General features: G+C 43.3%; 1 long non-coding RNA gene across 1 annotated transcript; it reads right to left on the minus strand.

Annotated features, from left to right (window-relative positions):
* Positions 1-1,779: 1,779 nt before the first annotated feature.
* On the minus strand, positions 1,780-19,048 carry LOC140701153 (uncharacterized). The gene is made up of 3 exons (XR_012080063.1): positions 18,881-19,048; positions 16,579-16,756; positions 1,780-1,893 (listed from the first exon to the last, which is right to left on the minus strand). It is a non-coding gene; the product is annotated as an uncharacterized lncRNA (long non-coding RNA).
* Positions 19,049-19,330: the final 282 nt, after the last annotated feature.

A 19,330-nucleotide genomic window follows, 5' to 3' on the forward strand; every position in this document is an offset into this window, starting at 1 on the left:
TTCAGCTATAACATCCTGGGACTGGACATTCTGACCAGTGTCACCCAAAACTTCAGAACGTGGTGACCAGTGGCGTTTACTTGCTTCCTGGGTTGGTTCAAGCACACGCACTGATGCCATTTTACATGAGCAGCTGAGTTAGAACAAGGTGGCCCCACCTGTTTTGTCAGCGAGGGAAGGAACTGAGGAGGGCCTGCGCGTGTGGAGGGGCAGCCGCTCATGTATGTATGTACTCGTGGTTCCCTAAGAAATGTTTGTCAGAGCATAATTCTCTACTCATGGTTCCCACTCTTATTTTTTTAGATTTAAAATTATAAAGAACGAAGCACATTAACATTGTGAGATGAAGATTGGTAAGGATGACACCATCCAAATTAACATCCCAGTCAAATTAATATAAAGATACTAGATAAGAAACATGAATACATGATACATTGGGGCCCCAGCAAGTGGATTTTTAATTTTTTCCTCTCTTCTCCAAACTAGCAGTTCTCAATTGTTTTTCCTCACATGACGTGACCAATTATGAGCCGCATATGAGTATAGCCCTGCAAAACTTCCAGTGCACTGTCTTCCCACCCCTTCTGCTTTTTCTTATCATTATGCAAACATTTTTATTGTGTACCGATGCCTACGATACTGACAGGGTTAGCTTTTAGTTGGTTTTAGGCCAGAGTTGCAATTTGTACACATTTAAGTCAGTTATCAATTCATATTATTTACTGATAGAACATTTAAACAGAAGCTTATAGGCATACATGTGTGTTCACACACACACACACACACATATACACACAACTCAACCTTGGAGATATTTCTACAGTGAAAACTCTCTTTAAAGTTTTTCTTCTCAGGCAACACAGTCCTAAACTTCACCCAAATTAATCCACTTTATTTTAACTCTTCAGTACTTCATAAAAAGATGGATAGTTTCTTTTCATCAGAAAGCAATACTGAAATATTCATCCACAGCTGCGATGTCCAATATGGCAGCCATTAAACACATGTGGCTGTTGAGCACTTGACATGTGGCTGGTTTGAATCAATTTGTGGCATAAATGTAAAAACACACCAGATATTTGAAGCCCCAATATGAGAAAAATAAGCATAAAATATCTCAATATTTATAGATTGATTGCTTGTTGAAATTATATTTTGGATTCATTGTGGTCAATAAAATATACCATTAAAATTAATTTCATGTGTCTTTTTCACTAGAATATTTTAAAATATATCACATCCCATTTCTACTGGGCAGCACTGACTCTAGAAATTAAAGGAAATGAAAAGACACTTCTACCATGTTTTCTTTTCTTGCAGAAGAACCTTGATGAGAAGCAGCAATATTGACCACAATTGACGGGGGTGGGGGTGGGGAATGGCCAAATTTACAGGAAAGATGGATGTGTTGGAGTTTCAGGCTGCTGACACCCAAATCAAACTTCAGTCTATACAGAAAACAGCCAAGACCCAATTAATGGTGCTGTACTCGGAAACAGCATCATTGTGTTAACAGCCTGTGCTTTCTTCAAAAGTCTAAGAAAGAAGGGCTTAAGGCACTTTTTCTTATTGACTGAAAACTGAAGAAACGAAGGCCTTCAGAGTTAAAGTTTCAGAGGCTTGACCTCACATATTACTCCTGATTTCATTATCATTTGAAAGCACACATCAAAAAATAAATCTTACAAATATACAAAGGACTTTAAAGCGTTGGGATAATCAGAGGAAAAGATCAAATACATATTCCACCTTACCTCTGAATAGTTTTATTCATCATCTCGATTCTTGGGCGTAGCATGGAGCCTGGTACACAGTGGGTGCTTAATGATGTTTGCTGAACTGTACCCAAGGAACAACTTAAGCATGGCAAAATACTGGAAGTTGGATCTACTGCTGTTGAAAACAAGGAAGCAAAGATGCAGCTCCAGAAACTCCAAAACACAACTGCAGAAATTTTCAAGAACATGCCACAGCCATTAAATGGGTGAGAAACTAAATAAGTTGTTGCTGTCATAGCTGACAAGGATCTCGGCTTTTCTACTAGGCTGTATAATACCACCTCTGTTGTTCTTTAATAGGAAAATGAAGCCAGGTCCCTCGGCCACCTCAGTCTGTACTGGAATGCATTATTTTTGTCCAAGCATTTTATACTCACCAAAAAAAGAATCTATTTAAACTTGGCATTCTTTTTCCCTTGAATGGATCATGGGCACTAGGGTGGACCTCAGGGGCTTTGGGGTGGATAAGACCAATAACAGGAATTGCTAATGTGGTTTCTATTGAATGTGATGGATTCATTAAGTAAAGTCATTTGATAAATCAAGATTACTACATTTTTACTCCATTCATCTTTGTCTTTTGGATTCCAGAGCGACATTGCTGACAGGGCCACTAGGAGCTAAATAAGCAGCCTTGCTCGAAGAAGCTGGTTTAAGGAACAAGCGCTATCGTTCCTTGATTCTCATGAGCCCCAGTGTTTGCCTTGAAGTCACACTGAAACTACACCACACAGAAGAGCCCTCAATCTCCCCAGTGAGTTACAGCAATGGGCCCTGAGCCTGGGGCATTTCTTCTCCCTTTCACCTAGTGGTTAACTGGATACCACCAGCCTGGCCTTTAAAAATCCCAGGGGTTCTTATTTGTCAGGTGTATGAGCTGAATAGCAGCGCCCCCAAGAGATGTGCCTAAGTCCTAAGCCCCCAGAACCCATGAACGTGATCTTATTTGAGAAAAGGGTCTTGGCTGTAATCACATAATGAGGATCTCAAGACAAGATCATCCTGGATTTAGGGTAATCCTGCCTAAATCCAATGGCAGATGCCTATATTATAAGGGAAAGGCACAAAGAGTTGACAGCCACACACACAGGGAAGAAGGCACGTGAAACGGAGGCAGAAATTTGAAGGATGCAGCTACGAGCCAAGGAATGCCGAGGGTTGCCAGGAGCCACCAGGAGCTAGGAGAGGGTCATGGAATAGATTCTCCCTCAGAGCTTCCGGAAGAATCCAACCCTGTTGACACCTTGATGTTGAACTTCTAGCCTTCAAAACCATCAGAGAATAAATTTCTGTTGTTTTAAGCTACTCAATTTGTTTGTAGCAGCCCTAGGAAATAAATACATCAGGTGACCAAGCTCAGCAGAACCTGGGACCAAACGAATCTGGGTTTGCACAGAGAAGCTGGGAGCAAGCTTACCTTTGCCAGGTCCACAAAAAGCATAAGTCCTGCTCAGCAATTTGCACTCTCTACGAAACTAAAGCTTTTTAAAGCCCCTCAAAGTCACCACTGTATCCAAAATACACGGTTCAGATTTCAGATTTATTTGACATCACTCTCGCCGACTGCACCCACGTACCTCTCAGGACTTCACCTCCTCCTGCAGAGGCATCCACCCCTGGGCTCCCTGTGAGCCTCTGGAGAGCAAGGCCTGTGCCCTCCAGCTCCTTATGGCCCCGGCATCCAGGGCCATGCTCAGTACATAGAGGGGCTTAATAAATGTCTACCCAGTGGACAAAAGGAATCAGTCTGTGATGAAAAGTGTCCTACAAATCCTGGAGAGGGTGTGCTGTCAGCATGATTGACCTGGGCATCCTACTCTTTATTATACCAATATTCCTGTTTAATTGTAATCTCCGCTTGTCTGTCCACTTTTTTAGAAGCGCCAGAGGGCAGAAGTTTTTTCCCTTGAAATCTCCAGTATCCACCATGTAGAAGGCATTCAGGCAATAATCCCCAAGGAACAATTTGGTCTGCATGTGTTCTCCACGAAACCAGGGGTCAGCTAACTCTGGCCTGCGGGCCAAACCCAGCCCGCAGCCAGTCCCTGTATCGTGAGCTGAATGGACTGGAAGAGTAAGAGACAGAAACTGTGGTTGACCACACTTACTATCTGGTCTTTTACAGAGAAAGTTTACCTAAACATGCAAGCACCATCTGGCTTATAATTTCACTGTGGCTTCAATTTCTTATCTGATGATCTTGCTTCGGCTTACCCAGAAATTCTCCCAAGGGCTCAGGAGCCGTTTGGACCTCAGATCAGGCCTGGACAGCCCTGATGGAACAAATACACACTCCAAAAGGAGGCAGTGCCTTGTTTTTAAAGTATCTGCTAGTACTGTAGATTTTAAATATTTCCCCCAAAGCCATTATAAATTGAGTCCATAATTTAAAAATACTATTACTTCAGAGGAAGAAAGCACTTTATGGCTCCTCCTAGGTGTATCCGAATTGTGAGCATCGCTCCTTTTGTGCTTTGGGGCCATTATTAAGTAAAATAAGGGTCATCTAAACACAACGCCGCTAACAGTGACGGTAACCAAGACAGCTGCTAAGGAGGAAGGGGCCGGATACACTGGACAGAGGGATGGTTCCCGTCCCAGGCGGGCTGCGCGCACCAGCATGAGCTCGCATCACACTCCGCAGAACAACTTCAAACGCATGGGTTGTTTATTTATAGAATTTTCCGTTTAATTTTTTCGGACCATGGTTAACGGCAGGTAACTGAAACTACAGAAAGCAAAACCCTGGAGGGGCGCGGGGAGTGTCTCCTGCGTAGGAAGCAGGTGTGCCGCAGGAGGAAGGGGGTCTGCCCAGCCCGGCCCTGACGCACCGGAGACCCGCCCACGGCGTGGTGCGCGCGTCTTCACGCAGAGCGTAATCAAATACCCCCAGCTGGTCGAAACTGTGCTCCAGGCTCGGGGGTTTCACTCCTCTCCCCTGGGGAAAATCGGGTTCGCAGGAGTCCTTTCAACGTGCCTGCCTTTCTGTTTTTATTACTTCCTCGTTGCCCCTTTTTATAAGTAAAACTTTTCTCTGATAATGATTGCATCTCCGTAAAAGCCTCTTCTGAGTTCTTACTTTCAGAGAAGCTGGATCCATCTTAATATTCTCCTGCCATAATTGCCTCAGGCCAATTTCTTCTAAAGGAATTAAAGATGCAAATCTAATATTCTAATTGCATAATAGGATCATCTTGGCAGCTCAATCAATACTATCTCCCACTGTCGATACTATGGCCGGGCTGTGTGGATGTCAAAGCCCACTGGTCTCACTTTATCACTGGCCCCATGGCCCATCCACATCTATAGGATGTGACATTTTATTGCTGGCCTTCCATCAATCAGCTCTAATTTGTGCGTCACAGAGATGCACGTTGTCATCTCAGCATCCGCGTTGCCCTGGGCATCAGGCAGCACAGAGTTGAAGCCTTCATGTTTCCCAGAACTAAGTTAAGTGGCAAGAAAGAGGCTGGATGACAACCACACGCAGGATTTTTTTTTCCCAGTTCACTGTCCAATGGAATTAGAAGCAAAGAATCCATGACAAGTCACCCCAAATATCCCAAACCTCTCAGTGCAGCTACAGATCATTACAGATGACACAGATCTGGAGTCAGGAGACCTTGGCTGTGAGATCCAGCTCAGCCATTCCCCAGGGGTCACCTTGAGCAAGCCACCTGGTCTGTAGGTGCCTCTGTTTCACCTTCTATAAAATAAGTGTTAACTTCGGTTGAATGCCAAGGTCCCTTCTAACCTAAAACTTATTTTACTTACAGAGGAGTAAAGATCATAGTCTGAGTAGCAACGTTGAAGAATATTGTCAGTTTGACTGAGATAAGAGGTAGCCTTACTACTTCTGGGCTATGTGCCAACAATTAACAGTAGAAACATTGTAATTAACACTTATCACGCGAATTCTATTTCCATTAAGAAGTGTTCTTCCAATAGATCTCCTTCACCCTCTCTCTCCAGCTGAATTTTTTTTCAGGTTTCAAATATTATACTATTTGATCCGAAACACAAGCATTCAATTTACTCACCATGAGTAGCAACAATCATAAATTTCCTTAAAGAGAATGAAGCAATTGGAGTGTAGCAAAGCTTTAGGTTCCTATTCAATCCAATTTTAGAATAAGCTGGTTTTGAATAGACAACTAGACTAAAGATGTTAAGATTCTTTCAAGAACATCTTTCTAAAATTGTAACAGCACACAGTAATACTCAAAATTTATCTGGCTTTGGAGAAAAGTACTCCACTGTATCAGTGGGTATCTTACATGTAAGCATAGTAACATCTGTTATTTGTGTGGTTCTTTGCAGTTCATTCAATTAACAATTACCGATTATATGCTGGGCATTGTGTAAGGAGATTTCATACGCATTTCTTTCTTTGGTTTTCAAAGTGACCACAGAGGTTAGACTGGAGTGGCATTATGGTTTCCAGAGGAAGAAACTGCGGCTGGAAGACAGTAAGAGACACCCCCAGGAATTATCAGGAGACATGAAAGTGACGGAAGACTCAAGGATCATTCGAGAAAACAGGAAGAAAAGGCAAGATCCTGAAGAGTTGAGGCAGCAAAGGGTTCAGTTTTCAGAAGGGGTGGGGAAAAAGGTCGGGGACAGAGAGGGAGAGGAAGAGGCAGCCTGTGAAACAGACCAGTGGGCTTAATATTGATCCCTGGCAGAACACGAGAACCAATCATTACGGGTTGATCTGTGAGCTCGGGGACTGGAAAACAGCGACTGCCAAGAGGCTGCCGGCTCCCAGACAAGTCACCCCGATCTAATCTCGTTTCCTCTCCTGATAGGGTTATTAGGCTGGTTGATCAGCGGATCTGGATTTCAGCAAGGCACTTGACAGAGTTGCTCAGGATATCCTTGTGGACAAGAAGGAGAAATGGGGGTGGGACTAGAGGACAGTTAAGTGAATTTGTAACTGGTTGAACAAGCGTGTCCAAAGCGTTGATTAATAGAGTGATGTCAGCCTAGAAGGAGGAAGCCGTGTGCCCTGGGGCTCTGTGTCTGGCTCTGTTCTGTTCAGGCAGCTTATCAGTGTCTTGAATGGTGTTGCAGGAGGCTCTCTTGTTAGAATGTTGAAGGACGTAAGTACGGGCTCACTAACAGACTAAACAAGATGTTCTCATCCTGCTAGTCTGATGGTCCCAACACCATAAAGAAGAAATGTAATAGGAATAAATGTAGAGTTCTTTAATGGATTCCAAAATCAATAGCACTATAAAGAATCTCAGCTTAGGCGCAGTTCAAGGAGTGAGAACTTGGTCCCAGTGTGCTTCCAGATTCTGTTGGAGCCAATAGCAAAATCATGAGCAACTAAGCGGAACTCCAGGACCCCCTCTAAAAGTGGCTATGATTCTGCTCCGCAGTGGGCTTGTAGAGACCCAGGTTCAGGTCAGGCACTGCATTTTAAGGCAGGTAAGAGAGGAAGAGGGGAACAATACAAATGAAAGATGTGGCCACCATACTAGGTGAAGAGTGGTTGATGAAGTTGGTGATATTTACCCAAGGAGACGGAAGATGGCAATCTTCTAATGTCTGGAGCACTGACACAGGAAGAATGAAAAAACACAATCTTCACCACTCCATAAAGATGAAGGGAAGTACAGAAGATCAGAGACTTTCAGGGCAACCTAAGCACTGATGTTGCCTCATGAAGAACTAAGTTCTCAGTACTGAGTTCCGAGGACTGAGTTTATAGGCTGGGCTGTTGGGGGAGCTATTCCTTTCTGGAGTGAGAATTGCCCTGTGTGATTCTACAAGGCAAAATGTTTGATGTCTGTAAACATGTCGACAGTAGAAATGCCAAAAATATAGCCTGTTGATTCAACCCAGCACATAAGCAACACGTAAGCCAAGTATTACTTCAAGGTACTTTGTATACAAAGAGAAGGTGTGATCGAAAACTAAAAATGACCATGACATATTGCTTTCCCTGGAGGAGCTTAAAATCTAAAGACATGTAAGTAAGTATGTAATTGGCTTTAAATAAAAGGCAAAATGAAATAGATGATAATAGAGGCTCAAAAAAGAAAAAGAGCTGTAGGCACTATTTACAATAGCCAAGACATGGAAGCAACCTAAGTGTTCATCAACAAATGATTGGATAAAGAAGTTGTGGTATATATATGCAACGGAATATTACTCAGCCATAAAAAAGAATGAAATAATTGCTGTTTTCAGCAACACGGATTAACCTGGAGATCATCATAGTAAGTGAAGTAAGTCAGACAGAAAAAGACAAATATCATATGATATCACTTACATGTGGAATCTAAAAAATAAATAACACAAATGAACTTATTCATAAAACAGAAGCAGACTCACAGGCATAGAAAACAAACTTATGGTTACCAAAGGGGAAAGCAAGCGGTGGGGAGAGATAAATTAGGAGTTTGGGATTTGCAGATACACACTACTATTAATAAAACAGATAAACAACAAGGTCCTACTATATAGAGCAGGGACCTATATTGAATAGCTTGTAATAATCTATAATGAAAAAATTGTATGTGTATATATATACAATTTTATATATATATATATATATATATATATATACACACACACAATATATATATATATAACTGAATCACAATGCTGTATACCAGAAACTAACACAACATTGTGAATCAACTATACTTCAATTTAAAAAAGAAAAAGAGCTGCAAGATAAGGAGAGGGTAACATTTAAGTTGGGTTTGGAGCACCATCAAAGAAGGCTTCACAGAACAGGTAGCCTTTGAGCTCAGTGGGAGCTGGATTTCCAGCCCAGACCTCCAGGCAGCTCTACCACAGCCCTACTGAACCTTCTAAAGGTTCCCATCCCTGCGTCTTCTTCCACATTTAGCCTTTTGAAATGTCTTCTTCTCCTTGACGTTACTTTGATGAGATTTTATTCTCTGTCCACATTAGCCACTTGGCAGTTAAAGATCTCCCATGCTTCCCAACTTCTCTGTCACCCTCACTGCTACAAGGGACTTGCCTCTAATTTTGGGCCCCAGCCCTGCCCATTTTCACATCAGACAGAGTCCTGAAACAGGGTGTGACTTCATCACCTTTGCCATGTTCTGTGGTTTAGAAGCAAGTCAGAGGTCCCACCTGCATTCAAGAGGAGAGGATTACATGAAGGACAAACGTGAGGCCACCTGGAGGTCTGTCTGCCACAGGTGCCAAACATGGGTCCCTTAGACACCTGGAGAAAGGAGACAGGAGAGGGGACAAAGGCAAAGATGGCGGATGTTTGGGGGTGGGCAGGGAGTGGGGAAGATGGGGACCGGCCCTGGGGGAAGCCTTAAGAAGTGCCGTGGTCTTCCTCTCTGCTGTTGCACAAACAAATGGCTTGTTGTCCTATGAGTGTAACTAAGGGGCAGTTTAGGTAGTCACCTCTGAAGACTTGTTTAGTTACTGGTAACTAATTAAAAAGGCAGTGAATACTTTTGGGCAGGAGCGAGCGTCCAGCACAGCAGGGTGAGACGGGGCAGCATGCAGCCTTGAGTTCTCCCCCATCACGGTTTGGAAGCCCTTGCGCCTTTGAGGGCACTAATCCACCCAGCTGTGGTGGCGGACACTGCTGGAATTTACAGGTCTTGGCCATCACACAGGCCCTCGGCCTGTGGTTAAGTAACATTACCCCCCGGCCCCGTGTTTACTTACCGGAATTCCTGGACATTACCAGCTGCTTAGACAGAACATTTTATTTCCAGTGGTTTAAACTCCACATAACATTCAGAGCTCATTGCTGGAGACTCTCCCTCAGCTTTCTCGTAATGCAAGGTGTCACCTCCCCTGAGAACCGACCATTTAAAAATTAATCACCACGATGTTTCATTCCACAGCGAAGGTCCTGTTCCATTTACTTCCTCTTCTTAAGACCTGCCCCTTGGATATCTCAGGGGAAGACTATGGGTTTTGTTATTTCCTCCTTCTGTAAAGTGGTCTGAAAACTGCAGAGCAGATAATCAGGAGATATTTCTAATCCCAGCCATATCCTCTTTCCAAACCTGGTGCCCTCTTTGGGGAAATCACATTTCCCGCAGTGAGTAACTGCCCTATGTCTGACGCTCTCTGGGGCACTAATTGTAAGAGTGGCTCTGTGACAGACTGTGCAATGGCCACACCCTTCAATTCTCCAAATATTCACACCCTTTGCAACATGACTTTGTGACTCTTCCACCAAGAAACTGAGTTGATGTCTCTACACCTTGAATCTGCGTTGTTGTTACAACTTATTTCAGGCAAAAGAATGAAGTGGAAATGACAGTCAGTCAGTGTGGGACCCAGGCACCAAGAGGCCTTGCACATTCCCACCCCTTGGAATCCTGCGAAGACCAAGCCAGGTTAGCCTGCTGGAGGATGAGGGACCAAGTGGGACAGAGACTTGCCACCCCATCTGACGTCATCTTAGACTAGCCAGGCCCCAGCCAGCCCAGAAGCTGACACATGGATGAACCTAGATAAAACAAAAAAAAAAAACTGCCCTGCTGAGCCCAGCCCCAACTGCCAACCCAAATGGGTCAAACAAATTGCTATTGTTGTCACCTACTCCATTTTGGGGTAGCTTGTTATGCAGTAAGAGCTAACTGATACAGGTTCCATAGTTCACCAGCATAAACATCAGTGTTCCCAGTTGGAAAGAATCCCCAGTCTAGCTCATTCGCAAATACTCAGCAGGCTGGTGAGGTCCCTATTCCTTCTTTCACTGTCTTATGGGACCATTTTCTTGAGCCACCAGAACCTCACATGGAAACTGGAAGGAAAAGACCGCTGGGGGATGAGTTGAGTTGCCATATCTTTTCCTTTCCCTGAAGCCTTGAAAAGTATGTTTCTTTTATTTTATCCTTGGATGGCTGCCTTCAGCTCTTCATTTCATAAGCTTCTGCTCTCCTGAAGAGCCATGGCAGCATTGATTTCACCCTATGGGTTGCTGGTGAAATATTAAACTTTATTGATTTGAAACTCAGGATTAGCTGCAAGTTGGATACTCTGCATATTTTGAAGAGGCACAATTTTATTTCTTCTAGTTGAAAAGTAATTGCAGCTTCACAGTATGGTTCCTTTTTTTTAAGATGGAGTACTTCAAATCAGCTTTCTCGTTTTGCCTCCCCCAAATTGTCAAATGTATTCTTCCAAATGAAGCATTCATATTTCTTGCTAACAAGTGTGCTGGCGTGCTGATGTGAAAACACACATTCTTTCCATTAACTACATGTTGAACACTTTGTTATGATTTCTCCACGTTCCTGCACATCCCCCAAACAGCAACAAAAACCTCATAAGTAAAGATATTCTGAGTAAGAATTCAGTAGAATTTTTTTTTCAAATAAACAGAGCTTATCATCAGATTGATACTAAGGGCGCACCACTGTTCCCTGTGACTCTCATAAGCTTAAAAAGCTCACCTCAATGTGTAGCTACTAATGAAGTTCTTTCTTCTAAAATCTTCTCAGAAAACAGAGTGCCACATGACTGAGAAAAATCTCAGGATGACTCAAGTCTTGGGATCGGCACATGCTGTCTAAAACTCAAGTTCATCTGAAGATGCAAAGACCCGAAGTCGTGGCATGCAACTGAATACTTAAATCCAGTTCCTAATGCATAGCCACGTCACTCTTAAGCATCCAGAAATACGTACTCCTCTCCAAAACACAGTTAGTAACCATTTTAAAGCAAATGTATAAACAAGCTACACCTTTCCTTAATAGATAACATCTTTATATAGTAGTTGTATTCCACTCAAAAACGGTTGCCCTGGTGTGCTCCGTGCAGACAACACAAGCATAGAATCTGCCCTCCCTTTCTCCATTGGCATCACTACTTAGAAATCCCCTTCCCTTCCCCCTCTCAGAGCTCCTCCCACAAGCCCTGACCCTCCTGTCTCACCTCTAACTGACATTCATCCGAGCTGAGGGAAACTCGGGGGCCCCAAGACCCACATCTCCCACAGAACAGCATAGGCACTCCACTGCCTTCCCGTCCTCCACCCCGGAGCTGTGGTGCTGACTCCTAAAGTGAAAGGTCTGGTGAGTGGGGTTGGAGGGTCCCCTCTGAAATGTAGGTGACAGGCCATACAGCCTTATTCGCACTGTGCACTCTGATCCATTCCTGCGCTCAAGTGGCACTCACTGGGCGAGCCTAACATCTGCAAGGCAGGCAGAGAAACAAGCCCAGCTCTTGCTCTCAAAGAACAATTCAGTTATACACACATATATATATTTTTCTTTTCAGATCCTTTTCTATGTTATTATAAGAAAAGGAATATGGTTCCCTGTGTTATACGGTAGGTCCTTGTTGTTTATCTATTTTATATATAGTAATGTGTATCTGTTAATCCAAAACCCCTAATTTATCTCTCCCCCGCCCTTTCCCCTTTAGAACCATAGTTTGTTTTCTATGTCTGTGAGTCTGTTTTTGGTTTGTAAACAGAATTTGCATCTTTTTTTTTGGTTGCCACATATAAGAGATATCATATGATATTTGTCTTTTTCTGACTTATTTCACTTAATATGATAATCTCTAGGTCCTTCCATGTTGCTGTAAATGGCATTATTTTATTATTTTTGTGGCTGAGTAGTATTCCAGTGTGTGTGTGTGTGTCACAATTCCTTTATCCATTCATCTGTCGATGGACATTTAAGTTGTTTCCATGCCTTGGCTATTGTAAATAGTGCTGTTGTGAACATTGGGGTGCATGTGTCTTTTTGAATTACAATTTTATCCAGATATATGCCCAGGAGTGGGATTTCTGGATCACTTGGCAACTCTGTTTAGGTTTTTAAGTAACCTCCATACTGTTTTCCATAGTGGCTGCACCAATTTACATTCCCACCAACAGGGTAGGAGGGTTCCTTTTTCTCCACACCCTCTCCAGCATTTATTGTTTGTGGACTTTTTAATGATGGAGTGAGTCTGCTTCTTAAGCCAATGTCCAACTGGGGCAGGAAGGTCTCCCTGTTACTCTGCTGTATACCAGAAACTAACAGAACATCGTAAAGTGACTATACTTCAATAAGAAACAACAGAAGTAAAAAATAAAAAAGGACCTCTTAGCTAGTGGTTGAGATAGAAGTAGAGGCCAGGCTGACTCCCAACTGATAATTCCTCTGCGTCAAGACTAGGAAGCTGTGACTCTTTACCCTCTCTTTCCAGGAGAAAACAAAATTTGGCCTGAAAGTATCTAATATGTGGCCATATTGTTCCTAGAAACCAAGATCAATACTTCTGAACTGTATCAAAATGCCACAAGAAAGTAAATGATTCCACAACTTCAACCACAGCGCTTCAAAGCATCCAGCTTCTGCTGAGCACCACACTGAGGGCTTAGGGAAAGATAACTGCTAGTATTTTTTTTCCTGTACTTTGGAAACAAAGCTGAGAGAAAAGACAAGGCAGGAAGAGCTACGAAAAAACAATGCAGCAGAACTTGTGTCATGCTTGCTGTATTTCCAACTCTGTTCTACGTGCTTTACATGTACTAACTCATTTAATCTCATCAGAACCCTCCGAGGTAGGCTGTATCCTTAAACCCATTTTCCAGATGAAAATATGGAGGCTCACAGGAGTGATTATTTTGCCAAGTTAACACAGTTAGTAAAAGAGCTGGACTAGAGCCCAGGCAACTGGCTGGAGTCTGTACTCATACCTATTTATAAAAATGGAAGTGTCATATTTTAATATTTATTAAAAATGATATGTCATTTGTAGCAAATTTTCTAATTTAAGTGAAGCTGAGCCTCAATAATATTTTCTGCCAGCTATCAAAAAAGCTAAATACAATTTCCATTTTTAATCTTGAATGTGATATATTTATTTTGACTAAATTTTAATAATTAGAGATGCTTATAAGAAGTATTTATCACTATTTTGGGGGGAAGGGCATAAACTAAGTTTTATTCATACTTCTAAGGAGAAAATGAGTAAGAATAGAGTTCTCCTAGATTCATTCCTCAATCTTTAATACACTCTTTCTGGCTTGATGTATTCATTTGGACACTTCACGGTTTGACCCGTTGTTATATAAGCAATCTTTTCCCAACCGTGGTAACATAGAGAATCCCTACGTCATGGAAGGGCAGATTTAGAAGTTAGTTCTGGGGATCAGAATGTTCCTCCTCATAGAACGAATGTCCGGATCCTGAGACAGGTGACTGAAGCCCGGCTGAGTCAGGTCACATCATGTAAACGGGGCTCGAAGAGGCACCGCTGGTACAGTCAGTCCACGGGAAAGTGCATCATCCAGTCACCTGTCGATGGACACTTAGGTGGCTTCCATGTCTTGGCTATTGTGAATAGTGTTGCAATGAACATTGGGTGCATGTATCTTTTTGAAATAGAATTTCCTATGGCTATATGCCCAGGGGCGGGACTGCTAGATCACTTGGTAGCTCTATGCTTAGTTTTTTAAGGAACCTCCATAGTGTTTTCCACAGTGGCTGCGCCAATTTACATTCCCACCGACAGTGTAGGAAGGTTCTAAGGGATCTTTTTTTCAGCAATCACTTTTCCCACACAGGCCTGGGTTCTCCCACCTGGACAGGGAGAACAGTTCTTCCTGTGTGATTACACAATGGATAACATTAACAGTGACAGCACCCTCACCTCTGAAGTGTGCCAGCGCAAGTCAGAGTGCTGTAGAATTACCAGCTCCTCCAGTCCTCGTGACAGCTCCCTCAGCAGGAGTTTAAGAGCTCCCATCCTCATTATCCCATGCTGTAGCTGGAGAAACTGAGGCACAGACGCCACTGCTGGTGAGTGGTAGAGCCAGCATCTGGCTCTAGGGCCCGTCTTCTTAGTCATTGCCCTCTCCTGCCACCTCCAAGTTCAGCAGGATCTACAGCGCAAACAAGTACTTAATGCGCTTCCCCTAAAGCTCAGTGGTGTTGGACTCCGTGCCATCAGGTCTCTATGGTGTCACTAAAATTGTCCCTCAGCTCGGTCCTTCAAGAAGCAATTCAACATTCACTCTCCTGAAACTTTCCTGAGTCTCAGTGCCAATGGGTATCACTCCCGCTTTAGCACACATTTCGACCCTGGGGCTGGTGTGGCTGTTACGGTGTCTTCAGTTTGTTGCCATCATTTTATATGAATTGTCCCATGTTCCCAGGCATATGATTACCCTCTGAGGTCAGAAGCTGCATCTCCCGCTATTGGCATCTCCCTCCTGGAGCACATAGTAGGGTCAGTAAATATCGCCACACACCAGAGCATCACCAACACGAGGCACATCCTGGTTCCATGCCATCTATTGATTTACTGATAAGGTGTGGGAGGGGGAGGGGGAGAAAGCTGGGACTCCTAAATTCACGCTGTGGGAAAGGGGTGGAAGCAGCATGGTGACCCAAGACTGGCACCAGAGGAGGACCACAGTTACTCAAGGAAGACAAGGACACACCAGGCTTATTTCGACAACAGGGTGCAAGAACCTAGCACCAGACAGACGCCGAGTTGCCGCAGGAACTTCCTGAAGGACCTTTCAGCCAGTCCCACGAGAGATGCCCTTGGAGGAGCAACGCATCACTCACAGTGCCATTTCCATGTTTACCTTTTTGAAATATTAATGGCCCTGGCTGGCCTTCGTTCTGCTGACACAGGACCTGTCCCTGGAGGAGACAGAAGCAGAGGAGATGGACTCAGAGGCCAGGATTGAAATTCCATCAAGCCTTTGGGTCAATGGAAATCCTTTATGCCGTGACAGTAGCTCAGGCCCACTCCTTCCCTCACTTAATTCCAGAGGCCTGGAGGAAGCTTCATCTGCGGGACAGAATCCCATCTCACTTCTACCCTACACACTGTTGCTGTAGAGACAGAGGCTCACCAGTAGAATCAAGGGTCTATGATGTACAGGCCAATGGCCACAGGCAGGCAGCTGTAGCCACAAGTGTCATGTACTGGCCCCAGTGGCTCTCAGCCCTCAAGGTTCTAATTTAATAGGAATCCGGGAATCACGTAATATCGCAGATAATTCTGAAGACAACACAGGGGTTGTGATGCTCTGAACAGGGATGAAGGCATCCCCTTCACAGAGACCCTCTCTTCTCTTCTTTAGTTTTTCAGGATTTGTCTTACTGCGTCAGCATCACAAATACATGTGCAGCTTGAAGAGAGAGTCACAAGTGGGTTATAAAAGGCATCACTCTCACCCTGGGTACTCACTGGAAGTGTCAGGGGAAACAAAGAATCAAGACCTCAGGGTGGAAGGGGAGATTAGGGGCCAGAAAATGCAAGCTCAAATGCAGTGCATCAGTCCCTTATAATGCTGCCCAAAGAAAGTGGTCTCACTTTTGCTTGAACACTTCCTGTAATAAGCTCTCCACCTTCGGAAACTGCCCATTCATTTTTGAACAATTTGGTTACACAGTTCTTAGTGGTTCCACTTCTGTTTACTGAGGCCACAAAGATTAGGTCAAATCTCCATGCACCACAATAGCTCACGGACTTTTAGGGACAAATGGCATGTCAGCTCTAAGATAGGCACCCCCCTTGTTAAGAATCCATGAGATAGAGATTGATAACTATTAACATCTAGGGGATGCCCTCTGGACCTACTTTTGAACTCAGCCTTCCAGCTGTGGTCAGATAAGAACAGAGAGGGTCTATCACACTATCACACCTTTTTATGGACACTCTACCTCCATTACCACTCTCTAAAATTATATTAGCTGATCTAGTAGCCACGTCCTATTAAGCTAAAACTCAATTAAAACCCTGAAGTCTTTTCCACTGGAAACCTCGGTGTGTGTCTGGCCATAGGTCCAGTTATCAGCACTCTGTGAGTAAAGCCACTTACCCATGTTGTGACTCAGCCTGCATTTCAGCATCTCTCCATCTGCTCCACATGGGAAGAGGCTCACTGCTTCTCCAGTCTCCCTGTGTTCACTAGGTCTGGGTAGAGCTGTCCCACCCCTGCTCCCTGGAGGCACCATCATGACATTAGAGGAGACTCTTGATCCGGGATCAGATCGTATCTGCAGAAAGACAGATAGCACTTCATGTCCAAAGAGTAAAATGTTCCTCTCATGGAAAACCACCTCCTTTCACGTTGACACCAGAGAATAGGGCAACCAGGACTCTATCAGAGCATCCAATGAACAAGGAAAATTTTTTTCTGTCCGAGACTCTGATGGTTTAAGAAAAGAGTTTAATCCATTTACATTTATGGATTCATTTGGATCTATTTTTGCTATCATTCCTTCATGTTTTCCCTTTCTGTCTTTCTCCCTTCTGCTCTGTTTTTATTTATTTTTATCTCTTTTTTCCTGCCCTTTTGGAGCTATATATTTATATTTCTGTAACTTTTCATTATAGTATTGAGCATCCTCAACTATCTTTCTTCAGATTCTGACGCTAACCAATAAACTCTACTCTCCTGCCAGGTAAGAATCTTAGAACTCTTTAATTCCACCCTAAATACGGCCTCCCTACCATCTGTGATATCGTTGTCCAGAATTCTAATTCCTTCTCTTTTCAAATGTTCTCTCAAATATTATTAATTTTATTCTTACCATAGTTTTGCAAAATGTTTTTACCAGTTTCATAACTTTTTGACTTCTTGGGGCCCACTGACGCCTTACAGCCTGAATTTTCTTCTTTCACTAGTGCATTATTCTCTTTGTTCTTTCAAGTGGTAAGTCTCATAATCTTTGTAGGTACAAAATATCTTCATTTTACCTTTACCCACACCAGGAGTGAAACAGTTACACTGTGAGAGTTTTCACGGGAATAAAAAGAGGGAAATGATGAGGAGGACCCTTGCCAGCAGCCCAGGCTCATAGCTGCTGGGAAAAAACTTCCCTCCCTCTTAAATGATCATTTAACTGAGCAGAGATGTGAACTTGATAGTTACTTTCTCTTACCACTTAGAAAATAGTATTTAATCATCTTCTGACATCTGTTGTTGCCAATCAAAAGTCTGCTGTCAGTCTGATCGCTGCTCCTTTTTAGCTACATATTTTAAAGATTTTTATACCATCTTACAGATTCTGTAGTTTCATTGCAATGTTTTAGGCATGGATTCATGTCATGTACTCTCTTCAAGATTTAGGGTTCTACTGCAAATTGGCTAAATGATTTTTCATTTTGGAAAATTCTCCACCAATATGTCTTTGACTATTATCTCTCCCCCGTTCTTTCTCTAATTTCCTTCTGGAACTCCAATTAGCTATATTTTGGAGCTTCTCATTTGGTTGTTCATTGTCTCAGTTTCTGTTTCATATTTCTACCATCTCTTTGCCCCTTTGAGCTGTATTCAGAGTGGTTTTTTTTTCAGCTTTATTTTCAAAATTATGTCTTTCTTCATTTGCGTTAGTGATCTATTTGTTTCTTACTCAAATCCACCTGCTTTTCTTTCATCTTGCATTAACAAAATCTGTTTCTCACTTTTCACTTGGAACATCTAACTCATGCCAATTTTCAGATTCCTTGGACATTACTCCTCTCTGCAGTTCTTAGTGAATGCTCCTGTTTGTTGCATCTGTTGACCCTCAAGGGGTAAATGTCATTGTGTGTTTTGTCATTGTTTAGTTACTTGAAGGAAATGAGAACATACAAGCTTGCCGGGTGTGTGGGAAAGAGCTTGCCTTCGGCATATGTTGGCTCCTGTAGGAATTCCACCTGTGTGCCCCTGTCAAGGGTCACCCAGGGGGAGAGTTCATTTTGGCTCCTGCAGACCCTGTGGAGTCCCAGGCTGGTTTTTGCATTCGCATTGTACTAGACTTGTTTTCAGCGAGACTTTTTTTGTGTCTTGAAATCAAGCTGTGCGCATTTAGTCTCACACTTCTACTCTGCAAGCTTGTACTTTCTGACTTCCCTCAAATAACTCCTGCTACCCAAGGTCCCCAGTACAAAGTCCACACCTGGGCTGGTGGGTGGAGCTTTTAACCCCTGTTTCAATGGTGGACAATCCTTATCACTGGGAGTTCAGTCTCACCTCCTGTACCCGAGGATCTTGACGCCTGATCTCCCTCCCAGTGCACGGTTACAACCCACGCTCACGGAAGACACCCAAGCCAGAATCCCCAGGCCTCCTCTCCTCCAACTCTGCTTCTCCCTTCTGGCTTCTGGAGATCACCCTTTCCAGCTTTTGCGCTCACCTATGGATTTTCATGTTGTTGTTCTTTTCGGAATAAAAAGGGACTGTCCCCAGTTATCTCGGTCAGCCACCTTGAGCAGAAGTATAAAGGATCTTTGAAACTTTGGAGGATTTAATTCGTGAGTAATACTTCCCCCGTAGCCTTTAATTGGATGTCTTTCTAGCCACTCACTTCTGCATCCGAGTCCTGTAAAAGTAAGCAAGTACCTTTGTAATAAGACAGAAAAAACAATCACAACACATTCGCAGAGGCAAAAACCTTACCCTCAGAGAGCTGCTCTGAAAGGGAAAGCACCTTCTGAATAAACAAGTTTTGATACGCTCGGTGAAGACTACTCATCGTGTCTTCTGCATGCTCATCAAACATAAGATGTTAATGAAACAGATGGGAGCGTTCTACCTCTGTGTTCCTGGCCCGGAAGCGAAAGGACTTGATTATATTAGAAGCGCC

This window comes from Vicugna pacos, chromosome 1 (assembly GCF_048564905.1).
Source record: "Vicugna pacos chromosome 1, VicPac4, whole genome shotgun sequence".
NCBI classification, from domain to species: domain Eukaryota; kingdom Metazoa; phylum Chordata; class Mammalia; order Artiodactyla; family Camelidae; genus Vicugna; species Vicugna pacos.